Source organism: Hypanus sabinus, chromosome 12 (genome assembly GCF_030144855.1).
Source record: "Hypanus sabinus isolate sHypSab1 chromosome 12, sHypSab1.hap1, whole genome shotgun sequence".
NCBI classification, from domain to species: domain Eukaryota; kingdom Metazoa; phylum Chordata; class Chondrichthyes; order Myliobatiformes; family Dasyatidae; genus Hypanus; species Hypanus sabinus.
The window spans coordinates 52,512,683-52,530,964 of NC_082717.1; the positions used below are offsets into that span (position 1 = coordinate 52,512,683).

The 18,282-nt window shown below is 41.0% G+C and overlaps 1 long non-coding RNA gene across 1 annotated transcript in view; it reads right to left on the reverse strand.

The window, feature by feature from the left end:
* LOC132402492 (uncharacterized) overlaps positions 1 to 13,061 on the reverse strand; it is an 88,115-nt gene extending 75,054 nt beyond the window's left edge. Inside the window, exons 1-2 of the long non-coding RNA XR_009514926.1 lie at positions 12,741 to 13,061; positions 7,983 to 8,069 (exon numbers count right to left, since the gene is read on the reverse strand). This is a non-coding gene — a long non-coding RNA (uncharacterized LOC132402492). The remainder of the gene's footprint in view (positions 1 to 7,982; positions 8,070 to 12,740) is intronic.
* Positions 13,062 to 18,282: the final 5,221 nt, after the last annotated feature.

Below are 18,282 nucleotides of genomic sequence, written 5' to 3' on the forward strand. Positions count from 1 at the left end.
AGCATCTGATCAGAAACATAGTCTCTGTCACTGAAGTTACCAAGCAGACTGGCTGCATACCATTTGTGGTAATAAATTTAAATAACTTCATATTGATGAAGGTCACACTGAATGCTTTTCATTTTCATGGATCCTAGCACCTCAAAACAGTCTTTTAATAGACCTTTGACTTTCCTACCATGTCACGGTTACATAATTTACAACAGAAATACGCCCTTCTTTCATACAGATATTCATAGCATGCAACAAGATTAAGGATCCTGTCAGGCCATGTTTCAGGAAACAATTCAAGTGTGGAATGAGGAAATGATGCATTCTTCCTATTCAAGCACATTCATAAGGCATTCAGATATAGTTGTTTTCATCTTCATATGACCAGACATCTAAGGTACTACTAGAGAGCATTTGTACTCAAAACAAAACTCCTGTGGTCAGCTTGACCTCATGTCAATTGGGATTATTGCAGCAGTCTTCACAACAGAATTACTATGGATTCAAGCAGCTTCTAATAGTATTACCTGACTGATGCACTATGCTAATATTTCACAGCATGTACAAGCTGGTAATCACACTCCCTTGCCTCATTTCCTTTAACATAGTTGTCTGCTGCCCCAGCAATTCTTTCTAAATGAATCCAATTTACAAAGACTTGGATTCAGAAACTCAATAAAAATCGGTCACATTTGCAGACAGCACCAAGCAAGGTGAAGCAATTGCGTTTGATTATGGCAATCCAATAACCCAGAGGGAAAAAACAGGACAGGATTATCAAACAGCTGTAAGCGGTGTGAATAAAATCCAACACATGTAAATGTTGGAAGAGGTGTTGTCCATTCCAACAACTAATACCGAATGTACAGATCATGGGGTACAAATATGGCAATAAAACAACTGCATGACAACATTCTTTCAACAAGCTGCTCACCACAGATAATAAAGAATCAGTGAAACTCTGAGAAAATGCATTTCTCAGAAGTCATTCCATAACAAAAGTAGATACCTGATGCCACCATTGCCTTTAATAAGCCAGCTCAGCCTATAGGCACATGGGGTAAAGAATATTTAACAAACAAAACCTTAGACCTGGCATGGTCTATGGGACAGCAATGATCTCTGCTCTCCCTTCTGAGCCCTGCAATAGGCATCTCAATGCAAGTAGACTGTGCAAAACCCTCCAAATTTACTGAAAGAGTAAACAAACCATTGTCGGTATCATCTCTCAGGCCAACATCCCCTATGCTGAGGCACAGGGTGTACTCCATCAGATACATCAGGCAGGCCATACTCCGGCAGTCAGCAGCAAACACTGCCATCAAAGTCTGTCACAGGAAGAGATTAACAAGTTGGACAGAGGAAAAGATTCAAGAATGTTCTCGAAACCTCCTTGGAAAAAAATTAACATCTCCACTCACTCCTGGAAATTTTTGGAGACAAGTTGTGAACCATGAGCCACATAGTGGCAGCACACAGAAGCCCTGCAGAAGGATCAGGCCACCTCATAAATCACCCAGCTGCCCAGCTTTTCAGTCTCTGCCTGCCCCATCATTAGAATTATCTACAGTTCCCATAATGATGAGCTGAATCACAACAGGCTCATCATAACACACAAAACTAGAGTTGAAGAAACTTATCCATGATTACAAGCAGCTGCTTAAAAAGAGGAAGAATTTGCTGACCCTCCACCCCCACACCGTAATGAGGCAGTCAATCTGCTACACCTCCAGTCTGATTATTTTTTCAATTGATCAAAAATTGTTGGTTGTCAGTACACAATCAGTTTCTCACTGAGTTAAAAGTAAAACATGATCACTGCACATCAAAGGATGGCCTTCTGAAATAGCAGCAAGACAAAGAATTGCTGTACAATGAACACATCATGAGCATCCCCTGTAGATCCTGTGATGCTTTTAAACAGACAGGCAGTTATTCCAAAACCCTCTGCTTTTGTGGCAATGTGCAGGAGCTGACTCCAATCATGGGCTTCTGGAATCATAGAAAAATGCACAGGTGTCCATGCACAGGGAGGTGTCCATTTGAGAAGGAGCTAACCAGCCTAACCCCATCTTTCAGCATCAGCTCAATGACTTACAGAATACAGCCATTCAAGTGCATTCCTTTGCCCTGTTTAAGTGTAATGCGTTTCTGCCTCTCCCACCCTTTCAGGCAGTGAATTGCAGATCTCTACCATCTGCTGACATAGAAGAAAATATTCCTCTTCTTCCTTCAAAATCTTCTATCAGTTACACTAAGCATTTTTTTTGGTGGATATTTGGCAAATGTCAGATGCTGCGATGATTGAACAGGTGAACTGGGGACATTGAACAAATGCACTCTGGGCCACTTTATTAGGTACACCTGTACACCTGCCTATTAATACAAATATTTAAACAGCCAATCATGTGGTGGTCACTCATTGAATAAAAGCATGCAGACATGGTCACAAAGTTCAGTTTTTGTTCAGAACAAACATCAGAATGGAGAAGAAATGTGATCTAAATGACTTTGACAGTGGAGTGATTGTTAATGCCAGACAGGGTGGTTTGAGTATTTCAGAAACTGCTGATCTCCTGGGATTTTTATGTACAAACATCTCTACAGTTTACAGAGAATGGTGCAAATATGCTAAACAAACATCCAGGGAGCAACAGTTTGTGGGCAAAAATGCCTTGTTAATGAGAGAGGTCAGAGGAAAACGGCCAGACTGCTTCAAAGTGACAGTAAATTAAATTACAACAGTAGTGTGCAAAAGAACTCTGACTGCACAACATGTCATACCTTGAAGTGGATGGACTACAGTAGCAGAAGTCCATCAACAAATACTCAATGGCCACTTTATTAGGTACAGGAGGAACCTAACAAAATGGCCACCGACTGTAAGGATATGGTCCAGCAAATGACGTGGAGGGATGAGAATTTGTGAAAATTGTGATAGAGCATAGACCAAGTAGTTGGAGGAAGAGTTGACCAAATCTTGGAAGGTATCGAATAGATGATCGCTGGTCAGTCTGAATCGGAGGGGCAAGTTCAGACAAGTAACGGGGAGATTTCAACGGATGCTGCCCGACCTGCTGAGTTCATCCAACTTGTTTGTATGTGTTGATTTGACCACAGCATCTGCAGTATACTTTTTGTTTAAGTAATGGGGAGAAGAGTCAAAGCAGATTGCAACAACATTCAGTATTGGGACAGTCAGTAGGAAATGAAAAGTGAAAGAAGCAGCCAGCTGGAAATTATCTTGGGTATGTTGCTGTGGAAGTTCCCATAAATCAAGGATAACCTAGGGCTATTATAGTCAAGCGTGTCCTTTGAAGTGAGACCATCAGAAACACCCAGCTTACTACAGATGAGACAGTTTGGGTTGACTCCAACAGTGTATACTTAAGCCAGACAAGTGAGACTTTTCGAAAAAGGTCTTCCTAAAATGGAGCTTTAGATAATAGGGGTGCTGGAGACAGACAAGGTAACAGATGGATGTGAAACATACCCAACAACTAAAGCTCTATTGTCTTTACAAGCTTCAACACATCACTTGAAGTTTTGTTTGATTCTAACACCTCTATTGTGAATGTTGATTGATTTTCTGAGTAACAATTCCAACATATACAATTTATGAGAATCCATATCCTTAATTCATAAGCAAAGTTAAGTCAAGTTTGTTGTCATTTAACTATATACATGTATATAACGTGTAGAACCATGGAATATATATAGAAACAAGACAACGTTTCTCTGAACCAGGATGTAAAGCACAGTAAACAGTACACGTAGCAAATGATAACTTTATGAAGGTAAGGATAAAATCTACAGATAAATCACACATAAATAACAAACTAAAGTGCATTAATATTAAATATTGTACTGGAACAGACTAACCAGTGACATTCACATATAATGCGACAGGGAGTTCAGAAGCCTAATGCCCCGAGGGAAGAAACTGTTCCTCATTTTGACTGTTCTTGCATCGGAGTCACCTGCCAGTAGAAACTCAAAGAGGATGCTGGATGGATGAGTGGGATCCTTGCTAATATAAAGGCCCTGTGTATGCAGCACTCATGACAAGTGTCTGTGATGGATGGTAGGGAGACCCCTATGATCCTCTCAGCTGTTCTTACAGTCCTTTGTAGGGTCTTCTGGTCTGATGCTCTGCTGCTCCCATACCAGATGGAGATAAAACTTGTCAGGACACTCTCAATGGTACACATTGAAAATGTGTAAAACACAGTTAAGATGGTGGGTGGAGGAGGGACCCTTGCTTGCCTCAATCTTCTTAGGAAGTGGAGACACTGTTGTGCCTTCTTGTTCAGGAAGATGATATTAAATGACCAAGTCAGGTCATCCATGTTGCGAACTCCCAGGAACTTGGAGCACTTCACTCCCTCTGCGGAGGAGCCATGTACTCACAGAAGTATTTGTCAGCACCTTCCTGAAGTTCACAATGATTTAATTTGACTTCTACATGCTCCGGCTTAGGTGGTCGTTCTGACACCAATTCCACCAGCCGCTCCACTTCCTCTCGACTCTCTGTCATGCCATCATTCTTGCTGAGACCAACCACTGGTGTGTCATCTGCAAACTTGACGCCACAGTTTGAGCTGAATCCTGTGAAGCAATCAGGCGTCAGCAGTGCGAACAGCAGTGGACTGAGCACACGGTCTTGCACGGCCAGTGCTCAATGTTATGGGACTAGAGATATTGCTGCCCACAAGGACTGACTGAGTCCTTTCTGTTAAAAAAGTCCAGTATCAATTTGCAGAGGGAGGTGTTGAGACCCAGTGAGGACAGCTTCCCCACCATTTTCTGGGGTACGATAGTGTGGAAAGTGGAAATGAAGTCTATAAACGGTGGTCTGAGACCCCATTTTCCAGGTGGGACAAGGACAGAGTGGAGGGCAGAGACTATTGCATTATCAGTGGATCAATTTAAATGATAACTGAGCTGGAAAGGGTCCAATATAACTAACAGAAAGGCCATGACCAGCTGCTCAAAACATTTCATAATGGTCGATGCTAATGCCACAGCAAGGTAATAATTTAGGCAGGTTACTGTCACCTTCTTTGGCACTGGAATGATGGCTTCTGCCTTGAAAACTGAGGGGAGAATGGATTGTTCCAGAGAGATGTTGAATATATCCATCAGCGCCTTCATCAGCTGGGCTGTGCAGTCTTTCAGAACCCGACCTGGTATATTATCAGGCCCCACAGCTTTGCGTGGGTTGTCTCTGGCCATGATCTTCTTCACTTCAGCTTCAGCCAGATGGAGTGTCTGCTCCCCTGGGGGGAGGGGCACCTTCTTCACCAGCATTCTGCTCCGCACATCAAACCGAGCGTAGAAGACATTCAGAATCTCAGGGAGCCAAATCTGTATAAAGATAGCAGTTTTCTACTCAGACTTCAGAACAGTGTGGGTGACAATGGTCCATGCTGTTCTCCTTGGGCACAAGTAAAGTAAAAAGAATAGCTGAGTCATAAGAGTGTGTGTGTTTTGGGCCCAGGTATTTTATTTTATTGCCGGTGAAGACAGTTAGTTTGACACTGCCTACAACCCTGATAGGTTGAATACTCAACTTACACTGAAACTGGAGTCAATCCTTCAATTACAACCTGTTTAAGCATTCTTGGGGATCTTATATAGAGGAGTTTCAGACATGACATCAAGATAACCTTGATGTCACAGATCCTAACTAGCAGTCTCTGTGCACACCATATGTGCCTCTGACCTGCAGAATCAACTTGAAATCGGCCCTCAACATCAGGGCTTATGGATGCTCCTAAATGAAACCAAGCTGTTCAGCTGCAAGACATATCCGCAATTTTCCTTTCCTCACTGACATGGCCAAAATCCAACCTCACCTTTATGAGATAAAACCTGTCTTTGAAATTTAAATGTAAGTAAGAATTCTGCACCACTAAAAAGAAATCTGTATTCAAAGTTATTTAAGAAAGTGTTTTGTTCAAAACCTTTCAAAATTTATGTAGACTAAAGGAGTTTGACTAGGTATGGAGTAAAATTCCTAAAATTTCAAATTTTGTCCTATTACTCCCACCTTAGTTGATATTGGGGTTGTGTTGACAAAACTGGCAACCAATCAACCAATCAGGATGACACAAAGAGAAGTCAATAGAGATCATGGCTATGACTTAATTGATCTTTATGTTTGTAAAGATGGTTTATGGAGCACTGCGGGGTGTTGGGAGACAGGTTGGATTAAGGGACAGGGATGAAGGAAGTTAGGCATTCAAGGCCCAAAATTCAAAGTCCTATGATCGGTAAGAGTTGGGGTCAATATTGAAAGTCAAAGACCAAATACAGCCAATCCAGAAGTTGAGGCCTAATGGTCAAAGCCCCTGAGTAGGCAAGTACGAAAGGCCCAGTGTCTGTGAGTCGGCAAGTCCAGGCTAGGGACTGAAGGTTATGGACCAGGAGGCAGTCTGACTGGGGCTGGAGACTTGTCTGTGTATGAGAGTGAGTGAGTGGGTAGGTGGGAGGGAGGAAAGGAACTTGTCTTGCTGTTGTTGTTTGTTTTGTTGCTGTTGTTCTGTTGTAGTTGTTGTGGCTTTTGTTGTTCTGCACAGCACTGTTGGCAAGCTATGCTGGCACCGGAACATGTAGCGACACTTGCTGGCCGCCCCCAGTATGCCCTTTCCCTGTGTGTTTTGATGAACAAAGGAACGTGAATCTGAATCAATCCATGCTTCAGTCATATCGTTCAAAGAGCGGTCCTACCTCTATTTTATCATCCGTATCTTTCACATAGACTGCACCTTTACAAATCGTCACAAAAAAAAGGAAACAGGGAAGTTATGTAAAACCTACTATGTCTTAGGACCATGGATATCCTCAACATTTCCTCATAGCAACCCCTCCACAACCTTATTAACCTGAAGCACTAACTCGGGTCCTCTTTCCACAAATGCTGCCTTACTGAGCCTTTGATTGGCTTCAGCTATTTCTCTACTTCGATCTCAAGCATCCTTTTTTTGATTTTCACTTTGCCCCTTCACTTTCTGACTCCCAATCCTGACAGTCACAAACCAATTTACCCTAACACTCTCTGACTCCCTACCCCTACAAACAAAAATCAATTTACCCTAAACTCGCTGACTCCCTGTCCCAACAGTCACAAACCAATTTATCTGTTTACTCTCTGACTCTCTATTCCACCAGTCACAAACCAATTTACCACTTCAGTCTCTGACTCCCTGTCCCAACATTTATGATCCAATTTACCCTTCACTCTCTGAAACCCTATCCCAAAAGTCACAGACCAATCTATCCCTTCACTCTCTGAATCCCTATCCCAACAACCTCAAACCAATTTACCCCTTCACTCTCCGAATCCCTGTCCCAGCAGTCTCAAGCTAATTTACCCTTTCACTCTCTGACTCCCTATTCCAACAGTCACAAACCAATCTGTTCACTACCAGACTACCGACAATATTTGCCCAATTTATTCCTACAATCTCTGATTTTTCGTTCTCTACAATGTCTTACCATGTTATCCCTGCAAACTCTTTCACCTCTTCACCTTGCAATATCTTGGCATTGATCTCTGAAACTCTTGCCACAATTATCAAGGTTTCCATCCATCCACAATGTCAGAGCAGCTGCTAATTCCAAATCCCACGACTAACCTCCTAATGTCCAACAGTCCATACCCTTGTGCACCCAAATTCAACCTTCCTTGTCTGTCTTCAACTCCAATTATTCTATGAATCTGCAAAGCCCCTTTCAAATTGCCAAGTTGGCAAATTTCCAGACACATGCTGGTGATAATAAACCTGATTCTGATTTTGATGAAAAAATTGTAATGTGCCTCTTGACCTTGTCTAGGCCAGTCAAAATTTCTGTCTCTGCTTCTGAGTTCTTTGAGTTGACATACATACATCCCCATCTTCACTGAGCCTACCAATTAGGCTAGCCCCAGAACAGAAAAATCCTCAAAAATTAAGACATTTATATCTTCCAGAATATTTGAGAAATACCTTATCCAATTTCCTGGCCAGAAATCTCCCTTTCCATTCTCTTTATTGGCCTCCATTAATGATTGGTGAGTTTGTTCTGTTTTATATCTAGAAAAAGGTGATAGAAATTCAACAATTTTGCTTCTGAGTAAGAAATATGCAATGTAGACATGATAGTTCAATCCAAATGAACTTGAATTTCGGCCATTTTGAGGACAATTCAATTGTGAATGTGGATCCATCATCAAACAGTGTTATTCAAAGTTATTTTATTGCAGTAATCTAGCAGGACTTTATATTTCCTCTGAAAACATTGATTTAATTGGAGAAATGGGGAATATGTTTCTTTTGACACAATTGGCATTGTTATCAGTCATGGATGAGGAAAGATGTTGTTGTTTGATCCCCATGGATTAGAGGCATCTGTTTTTGATCCTCCTATTATTGTCCTCTAAAAAGATATGAAAGGTATTGTAACTGTGGAATTATACTTTGTTGCTCCTTAGTTAATTGAGGGATTTTTTTTTGTTTCCATTTCAGAATTTAAAACAGATATAAAGTTCTTGCATGACTGACATAAACAGTCTGTAATGCTTTAGTACGAACATAGGCAATCTCAAGTCAGTTTTCATAATCTATCAGTAATGCAAACTTTTTAAAATAATTCCTTTGACTCATTCTTTAATATCTTTAAATTTGTTTGTTTGCAGATTAGGATTTTTTTCAGCAATGCCTGCATTTATTTCCAACCCTATTGATTCTGTACTGAAAAGGCAGACAACAATCAGCCTCATTTGTGCATCTGTGTTCACACTTCAGGCAGATTGGGCAGATCAGGAACCAAATCATTTTCTAGAAGTAGTGTCAGTTTCATGGGAACTATTATTGACACGGGTTGTTTATTCTAAATCTGTTACTTGAATTTAAATTCCCTCGGCCCCCCCAACATGGAACTGAGACTTGCATCTCTGGATCAATTACCCACACACTTGGATACGGTTTAGATAAACTCAACCATTGTGTGATCATACCCAATGAAAGTCTGCAACCAACCTTGGCTGAAATATTCAATTGGAAAGATTTGCAGGGAATTTGTTTTAGTCCATTAGTCTGTTTTCATTTCTGATTAAGATTGTACCTGCATCTTCATATGTAATGGATTAAATTCTTAGTTTTAAATAGATCTGCTAGGCTAAATTGAAATCTTAATTAATTCAGTGTAAACTTTTTATAGTAAGGATTTAATTTCAACAAATGGAAAATGGAATGTTAAATATCAGCAGTGCAATGACAAACAGATCTTTTTGACTTTAATATATATCCTTGCCTCAAGCTTCTCTTAAAAAAAAGGAAACTATCACAACTTTGCCTTTTAATAGATGTAAAGTGAATCATTTGTCTCTATCTTTCTTTGTTTAACCTATGATGGCTGTTACACTCTGAAGATGTTATTAAATACGCTCAGAGTACATGTCAGTAATTGGGTTACAAAGGTCACCGCATCCATTAGGGTTTTCCAACCTTTAATTTCAAGGGATGGTAGGTCCCCTGGGCACTGCTGATATCTGTGGAAAGTTCAATGGTGGAAACTCTAATCCTAATACCCCACCTGTGGTGAAGTGCTAGCATATCCAAACTGCAGATATAAAACTCACTGTGTGAGAATTTCTCTCTTCACTGCATGTAGCAGCATTGTAAATATAATCACCATACTGACTGCGGGTTGCTATGTGTTGCTGCAATAATTATCACTCCGAACAGACACTACTAACTATAGACATCCTCTTCTGAAGACAGTCTTACTCAAACTGAGGAGCTGTGACAGGTAGAACAATACATCAACATCGGGCTGCGTGAGACACTCAATTCTTAAAGATACACTGACACTCATGTATGCACGAGTGTGTGTTTCATGTACACGGTCATTTCTCTCCAGCTGCTCAGAATTCCAGCAAATTCATTAACATGATCTATTAGAGCCCATCAAAGAACTTGTTACAAACTGGAATCCACAGATACAATGTTGCTGTCAATAAACACAGTGAACAAAGGAAATCCTACACATTCAGTATTAATGAATTTGTACAAAAACTGCATGGGAATGGCAGGCATTACGCAAGATAATGAACATTAACCCTCTAGCCACTGTGACAGCTAAAGTGATCCTGTCTATGCCTGGAACAACACCTGCTGATAAAACTGCTTTAACAGACAATTAGGCGGCCTACCCACCTGCACAGAAAAAGGAAGAGGCAATCAAATGAGAAGGGTAGCTGAGAAATGCCAACTCCAGCAGAGATTCCCAGGATGATGTGAACAATAAGTTCAAAGGAAAGGATGGATGAAATGTGATTAGCAAGCAGGGGTGTTAGCCATTTATGGTGAATGATCCTGTTTCTGTTGTACATTCTATTTGACTTTGTGCTTGCTTGTTTTATTTTATTGGTGGCTCTTAAGTAAATTGTGACAAACCTACAATGTCCTAACAGTGAATATTTTACTGCTCTTGTCAATTTAAAACAACCCTGTTGATGTGACTGGATTAAAGGATTTGAAGAGTGAATTTGACTCTAATTTATATTTAAGTCCATAAGTGTGAATTTTGATCTAAGGATACACGGGTAGTGCCTTATGAAAACACCTCATTAATTCTGTGTTTAATTTTACAAATACTGAGGAGAAAAGCAGTAGCTTAGGAACAAAATCTGAATCCTTCTTCAGAAAGTGCATTAAGTGTGAGTAAAGATAACATATGTAGCCTTGTGAGGATTGATATCATTTCCCTTTCTAAATCTGATAAAAGTGAACAAAATCCCAAATGCAAGTTTCCAATTTTGTTTTTAAGTAAAGATCTTCCCCACTCCCACAAAATGACCGTTCTGTGAACAAACAGAGGTATCTAATGTTGGGGTATATTATGAGGGGTATATATAGGGTAAATCTAAGCAGGCACTTTTCACTGTGGTTAATTACACTGTGTGTAATTAGTGATCATGGACTAAGGGTGAAAGGTGAAAAGTTTAAGGGGAACATGAAGGGAAATTTCTTCACTCAGATGGTTGTGAGAGTGTGGAACAAGCTGCCAGTACAAGTGACTCATAGAGGGTCAATTTCAACTTATAAGAGAAGTTTGGATAGGTACATCGATGGGAGGGGTATGGAGGGCTATGGTCCTGGTGCAGATCAATATGAGTAGGCAGTTTAATGGTTCAGCATAGACTAGATGGGCCAAAGGGCCTGTTCCTTTGCTGCACTTTTCCATGACTCTATGACTCTTACTACAGGGATTAGAAATGCATTTCAGTGTTGTGGAACTCAGATCCTGAGTGCATGGGTAGCATTTATTGAAGAATATTTTCATTTAAAAATATTAGTAATAAAAGCATAATTTCCTCACAAAAATATTTACTATGCCCACCACATTCATGCTGCCACATTGTTCCAGTTTTATCTTCCACCTTGACATGGTTTTAATGGCAATGAAGTGAAATTCACTTCCCACCATAATAATCTCCCAGTTTAGGTATATATGTCAGTGAAAAGTGCAGTGAAATAGATGCATCTTGGACTTATTACCAACTCTATTCAGTTTGAAGAACTTCTTGGCCAGATAAATTTCCTGCCAAGGGCAACTCATTTAATTGTAATCTCTAACAATGGACAGATGGGGAGAAATTTAACTTTGGGTGCCTTCGTTAAAACAGCAAAAAATAGTTGTTTGATAGACAATTGCTATTGATCGCCACCCCATAAAATTCTATCTCCGCCCCAGGCAACTTTCAGAGATGTTCATACTGAGGTCATGCAATTCTCAGCTCAGCCGGTTCCTCAGCCTGGTGCATCCAAATGATTTTATATTCTACTTTCCTTCATTGATGGTGTGATGGATGTAAGTGTAAGTATAAAAGAGATGGCCATTTTTTGTCAGCAGGCAACTTCTGGAACCCTCTCAGTCCATAACATGCAATCAGTGTCCTCTCCTTCATCTACTAGCAATTATGTTGCCTGTACTTGGGAGCATAACTGGTTCCAAGCTTTCATCCAACCTTGACTTGGAAAGTCAATCGTGTTCTTTCAGTGTAGCTGGGTCAAAATTTTAGACGGGCCAACACCTTACCCACCAATAGCTTAAACCCCCTATTGTGCTCCAAAATCTAGCAATTTAAGAGGAAGGACTTGCCAATACATCTAGGGGAAGAAACTGAAATTACAGCTCTCTAGGATACTAACATCCTGAAAATGAAGTTATAATAACAGGCACAGGTCACAGAATGTGGCTGTCATGGTTGTCACAGAGGAAGGTTGTAAATAAGGTCGAGAACTTGGAGAAATTAATGATAGGGGTTTACAACATCATGAAGGAAATAGTAGACAGATAAATGCAAGCAGGCTTTTCCAAGGAGGTTCGGTGAATCTGGAAGTGTAAGTCACAGGTTAAGGGTGAGAGGTGAAGTGTTTAAAGGGAACTTGAAGGGTAGCTTCTTCACTCTGAGAGCATGGAATGAGCTACCACACAAGTGGTGTATGCAGCGGTGATTCCAACATTTTAATAAATTTGGATAGGTACATGGAGGGGAGGGGTATGGAGGGCTATGATCCAGATACAGGATGATTGGACTATGCAGATTGATAATTCAGCATATACTAGATGGGCTGAAGGGACTTTCATTGTGTTCTGCGAATCTATGACTCTATAGTCAGTAAAAGGAAACGGTTAGACTTAGAGGTTAATTTCAGAAAATGACAATCATCACCTATGACCAATTTAAATTTACTCACCTGGCCTCCGCATAAATCAGATTAAAGGTTTGGCCCTGGGAATTAATATCTCTTGGAATATCTAGACATGGCTGCTTTCCAAACTTTTGAATAAAGATAAATTGACAAAACAATAAAATCTCTCCACATTCAAATTAAATCCATATAGGAGGAGGAAATTGATGATGCACGATGACTGGAAATAGATCGGGCAGCGAATCAACAAAGCAGATTTCACTAAATCTTCTGTTATCACTCAAAATTTGCTGAATACATGTAGATAAATTCTGATGGCTATAATTAAAGTCTTATATTGGACAGGTGTATCACTTCCATGCACAGTAAAATGTCTTCTCTGTCAACTGACAGGAACTCAGGCTGATCTTGGCTTCCACTTAGCGTGAAGTAGAGTTAAAATAGGTTATTAATTACCACGTACAACGAACTTCTGCTGAATAGGCAGCCTGGAGCCCTTCATGATAACCATTTTGTTTTCAGGTTTCCTGGAGTAGATCATTTCCCGTAATGATTAAGCTCTAAATGATTAAGAGCTACAATGATTAAGCTCTGAATCAAGGGTCAGAGTATGATTTTAATCTTTCTTTCTTCCTCTTGATCTACTTTGGATATAACTGTATTATCTGTTGAGTCAGTAAAGCAAACTGTCTGGAAATCCAGTCACTGACAAGACATAAACTCTGCTATGTTATGAAGTGACACAGTGTGGCAACTTCACAGTACATGTTTTTATTTTAAATCGTTTCATCAGCAAGGTTTGTGTGAGTGACCTCTGTGTACTGTTGCTTTAAATTAGATTTGATTGTCACTCTGCATAGGCACACCATCTGACTTAAGCCAACAGCAAGCTCATCAATCCACTTAACTCATCTCATTGTGAGTGGTCCGGAAAAGATAAATTGGAGGAAGAGAGAAGCTGATGCAGAGAGCTCTACTTGTGTAGTGCAGGCACACTGGCAATTAAAGAAACAGCTCAACCCTGAAGCAGAGAGCCAATACAATGCATTATTTCTATCAAAGAGTCAAGGAAAGAAAAAAGACTCTGAACTTGGCCTCCCTTGTTCTTACATTCAGTTCTCCTGACATTGGTTTACATCAAACTTCATTTGTGAATCATGAGCACCCTTCATGAGAACAACTCCCACTACTTAGTAATCTGGACAGGACAATAGATTATGGGCCATATGCTTGTGGAGATAATATGTAAAGTAGGCAGCTGATGACATCAGTCTTTTTGAAATGTTGATTTGATGCTAGTCTTACCAACGCGGCCCTTGTCAATTTCATTCACAGTGTGCGTGAAAAATGCACAGGAAAGCTGCCTTGAAACCTTCCATTTTAAAGTATTATCATTAATCTGCAGATTTGGTGGTGACTGAACAGGAGGATGGTGGATTTGATGAAACACTCTTGAAGGATTTGTTGGAGGAGACGTGACTGAGATCCAAGTGATTCCTTTTGCCGTGAAAGTGGGTCCTCAGGGGGGTCCTCCTGTTAGCCCAGCAACATAAAAGGGAGGAACAGACAGAGCCCATTGAAATAGGCATTGACCTGGACACCAAGAGTCTTGAAAGAACATACTTCATCTGCATATGTCTCAAAGAAACAAGTGCCGTGGAGCTACGAGATTCTCCAAGGAGACAGTGTCAGGTGGAACTTCAGCCTCTGAGCCACCCTGACTCATTCTGCCTATGCCAATCAAGGTCACAGATGCCCTTTATCTTTTCTTTAATAATGGTTTTCACAGGCAAAGAGTATGGTAACGTTTACTGACCGTTACTTCATCAAGCAAGTGATGAAACTCTCAAGGTGCGATAAAAAGAGCATCTTCTGCTTGGATAGAGAATTTCTAGCTGTATAAGTTTAGAAATTCATTGACCTAGTTTTCAGTGCTCCTGCACTTCTCTGTCTCTTCTTCCATCTCCTGCTGTGTTGTCACAGGCAAGAACGGAGACCCCATGAATCTTTAAATATAGACAATGCTGCACTCTAGAGGGAGTATCCCCTCACTGCAATGCACACCCAGAGAGTCCAGGATACTGCACTTCCAAGATAATAAATTGTTTACAAATGGAACCACGTGGCGTTAACGGCACCATCAGCAAATGTGAAATTTTATCTAAGTTACAGGTGGTTTCATTCACTAAGTGTCAAGGGTGTGTATGACAAGAGCCAGGAACCATATTTGCTCAGCACAACAACAGTGAGGCTTTAGTCACAATGTCATACAGTTGGACAGCATGGAAACACGCCTTTGGGCCCAGATTGTTCAATGCAACCGGGGGGCTATCTAAACTAGTCCCATTTTGCTCAGATCCCTCTAAAGCTGTCCTTTCTATGTACAAATCCGAATGTATTTTGTACAATATACTTTCTCCTGCATCTACCCTATACCCACCTACATCTGTGGGAAAAATTTACTCCTCAGGTCCCTTTTAAATCTTTCCCCTTTCACCCTAAACTTACACTTTCAAGTTTTAGATTTCCCTACCCTGGTAAAAAGGTGATGGCTATCTTCTTTTGACTCTCCTCATGATTTTATAACCTTCCATAAGATTACCCACTCAGCCTCCTATGCTCAAGGGGAAACAGTCCCAGCCTTTACAATTAATTCTTATAAAGCAAGTCCTCCAATCGACTGTATAAATGACATTCCCAGCAGCAGGTAGTTGCTGGGAGACCAAGACTTTCTTCTTTAGCCGCCACTCCTCCAACTCCGGCTGCAGGCCAGAATTCAGCGTTATCCACCTCCAGTCCTTTCTCACTGCCACTGGGCTCCTGGGCTCCCTTCCCCCACCACTACTTCTCAGCCCTGGGTCTCCCAGGCTCCCCCATCTTGTTCTGGGTCCTCAGAGCCTCCATCTTCCTCCCACCCTACCTTCCCTGAACAAAATGACTCTCCCTTCTCTTCTGACACCGCCAACTCTCCTCCTGCCTCTAATGTCAGCTCTAATCCTGGAGTCTTCACCATTGCCCTCCGATCTTCCCCTGTCTAAGGCAGATCATTCTGTCCTCAGCAAGTGCCTTACCTTTTTCCACACCTCAGTAAGTTCCACACCTGCCAAGATACCGTGTTGCCTTCCATCAACTCCACCTCCATTTCCTCAGCAAGAATTCTCCACCTGCACTGATGACCCCTTCTCCTGTCTTCAACCCTCCTCTTCTTGAATACTCAACTCTAATTCACCTATAGCAGGATCCTACCACCAAACACATCTTTACCTCACACCCCATTCTCCACATTCAACAGGGATCAACTCCCTCTGTGATTTCCTTGTCCATTTGTCCCACCCCACTAATCTCCCGCCTGGCACTTAGCCCTGCAAATGGTAGAAATGCTACATCTGCCCATTCATGCCTTCCATTCAAAGCCCCAAACAGTCCTTTCAGGTGAGGCAACACTTCACCTGCAAATCTGTGGGGGTCGAATATTGTATTGGGCGATCCTGTTTCAGCTTCCTCAACATTGGTGTAACCCAATGTAAATTAGGGGACCATTTTGTCAAGCATCTCTGCTCCATCTGCCAAAAAGGGGAATTTCCCAGTGACAAACAATTTTGGTTCTTATTCCAACATGTCAGACCATGGCCTCCTCTGTTGCCACACTGAGGCCACTCTCAGGGTGGAAGAGCAACACCTCATATTCCGTCCAGGTAGCCTCAAACCTCATGGATTGAACATTGATTTCTCCTTCTAATAACCTTTTTTTGTTTTTCTTTTCCTTTCCCCCTTCCCTCTTCTTCTATTTCACACTTTGGCCTCTTAGGTCTTCTCCTCATCTGCCTATCACCACCCCCGGTACCTCTCCTTCTGCCCTTTCTTGCACAGCTCACTCTCCTCTTCTATCAGATAAAGATCCCTTCACCTTTCCCACACACAAAGCTTCTCCTATCATCTTCCAGCTTGTCCTTCTTCCCCTCCCCCCACCCTTTTTATTCTGACATCTTCCTTTCAAGGAGTGATACTGCAAAAAGGCGGCATCCGTCATTAATGACCCCATTTGCCAGGACACACGCACTTTTCATTGCTGCCATCAGGAAGGAGGTGCAGAAGCCTGAAGGCATACACTCAGTAATTCAGGAACAGCTTCTTCCCCTCTGCCATCTGAGTAGACATAGAACCCATGAACAATACCTGACTGCTTTTTTAAAAATTTCTATATTTTGCACTGCTTATTTAATTTAACCATTTAATATATAAACCAACTCTCATTCAGATATTTTTATTATTATGTATTGCATCATACTGGTGCCACAAAGTTAACAAATTTCATGACATATGCCAATGATATTAAACCTGATTCTAATTCTGATTCCAGTCCTGAAGAAGAGTCTTGGCCCAAAACGTCAATTATTTATCATTTCCATAGATGCTGCCTGAGCTGTTGAGTTCGTATGTCATTTTGTGTGTGTCACTCTCGATTTCCAGTATCTGCAGAACCTCTTGTGTTAAAAGGAACAATGTATCGGATTCAGTTCCATTCATAAGCCTCAAGACATCACCAATACTCGGTAATGAAAGAGTCTGTACTCGTAACACAATCTGGATAATATTCAGGCTTATGCTGTTGGTTACAGGTTACATTAGCAGCAGACAAGCATCAGGCAACTACTATTTCCAACAAGAGGTAATCTAACAATTTCATATTGAAATTCAAAAGTATTACAATTGCTGAATTTCCTACTATCAATACAGACTGATTAGAGCCAAACAATTAATGTGGCTGCAAATGCAGTTAAGAGGTGAACTGTTCCACAACTGGGGATTCTTATCTTGACTCTGAAAGGTCTGTTCAGCACCCAGAGGGTATAAGAAGCAATATTTCCTACATGACTGATTAAGAGGACTCAACCAGCTCTGAGGAAGAGTCATTGATCCAAAACATTAACTGTTTTTTTCTGTCCACAGAAGCTGCTTGACTGGACAAGTTCTTCCAGTGTTTCTGCTTTTGTCTGAGATTCCAGCACCTGTAATTTCAATTGTTTGCTTCCAAGTTTCATCCAGGATAAAGCAATTGCCCAGAGTGTCATGCACCTGGCTACAGTGCACATATCCCATGAGTCAATAAACCAAGGAACAAGTCTTCACCATTATTTTCCATCCTTAATTGCTTGGGTTGCTAATTGTCCCAATGTGCATTTCTCATAGTTCATGAATGTGACCCAATCACGTGTCACTCTGCTCTGAGGCTGTTGCAAGAGTATCATGATCCCTTTAAAGTCCACTTGGATGAAGTTCCTTGGGGCTGTGATCACTACAGTCTGAGCTTCCACTGCAACAATGATGCACATTTACAGCCAGCAAATTGGAAATACCCGATTATGCAGATTTTCCTATGCTGGACAGCTGCACGTATTTCACTACTGAAATCCCCATCTACTCCCCGCACTGGGAAGTGAAACTTCAAAAAAGGCTTCATTCTGCTGTCAGAACTGGACCAGGATTTTAATATATTTCCTGTCATTTCTGACATAAATTCTAATTTAAGTGAATATTTATACCCCCACCAACAAGAAAATTAGGAAGCAAATCTCAAAGGTTATTA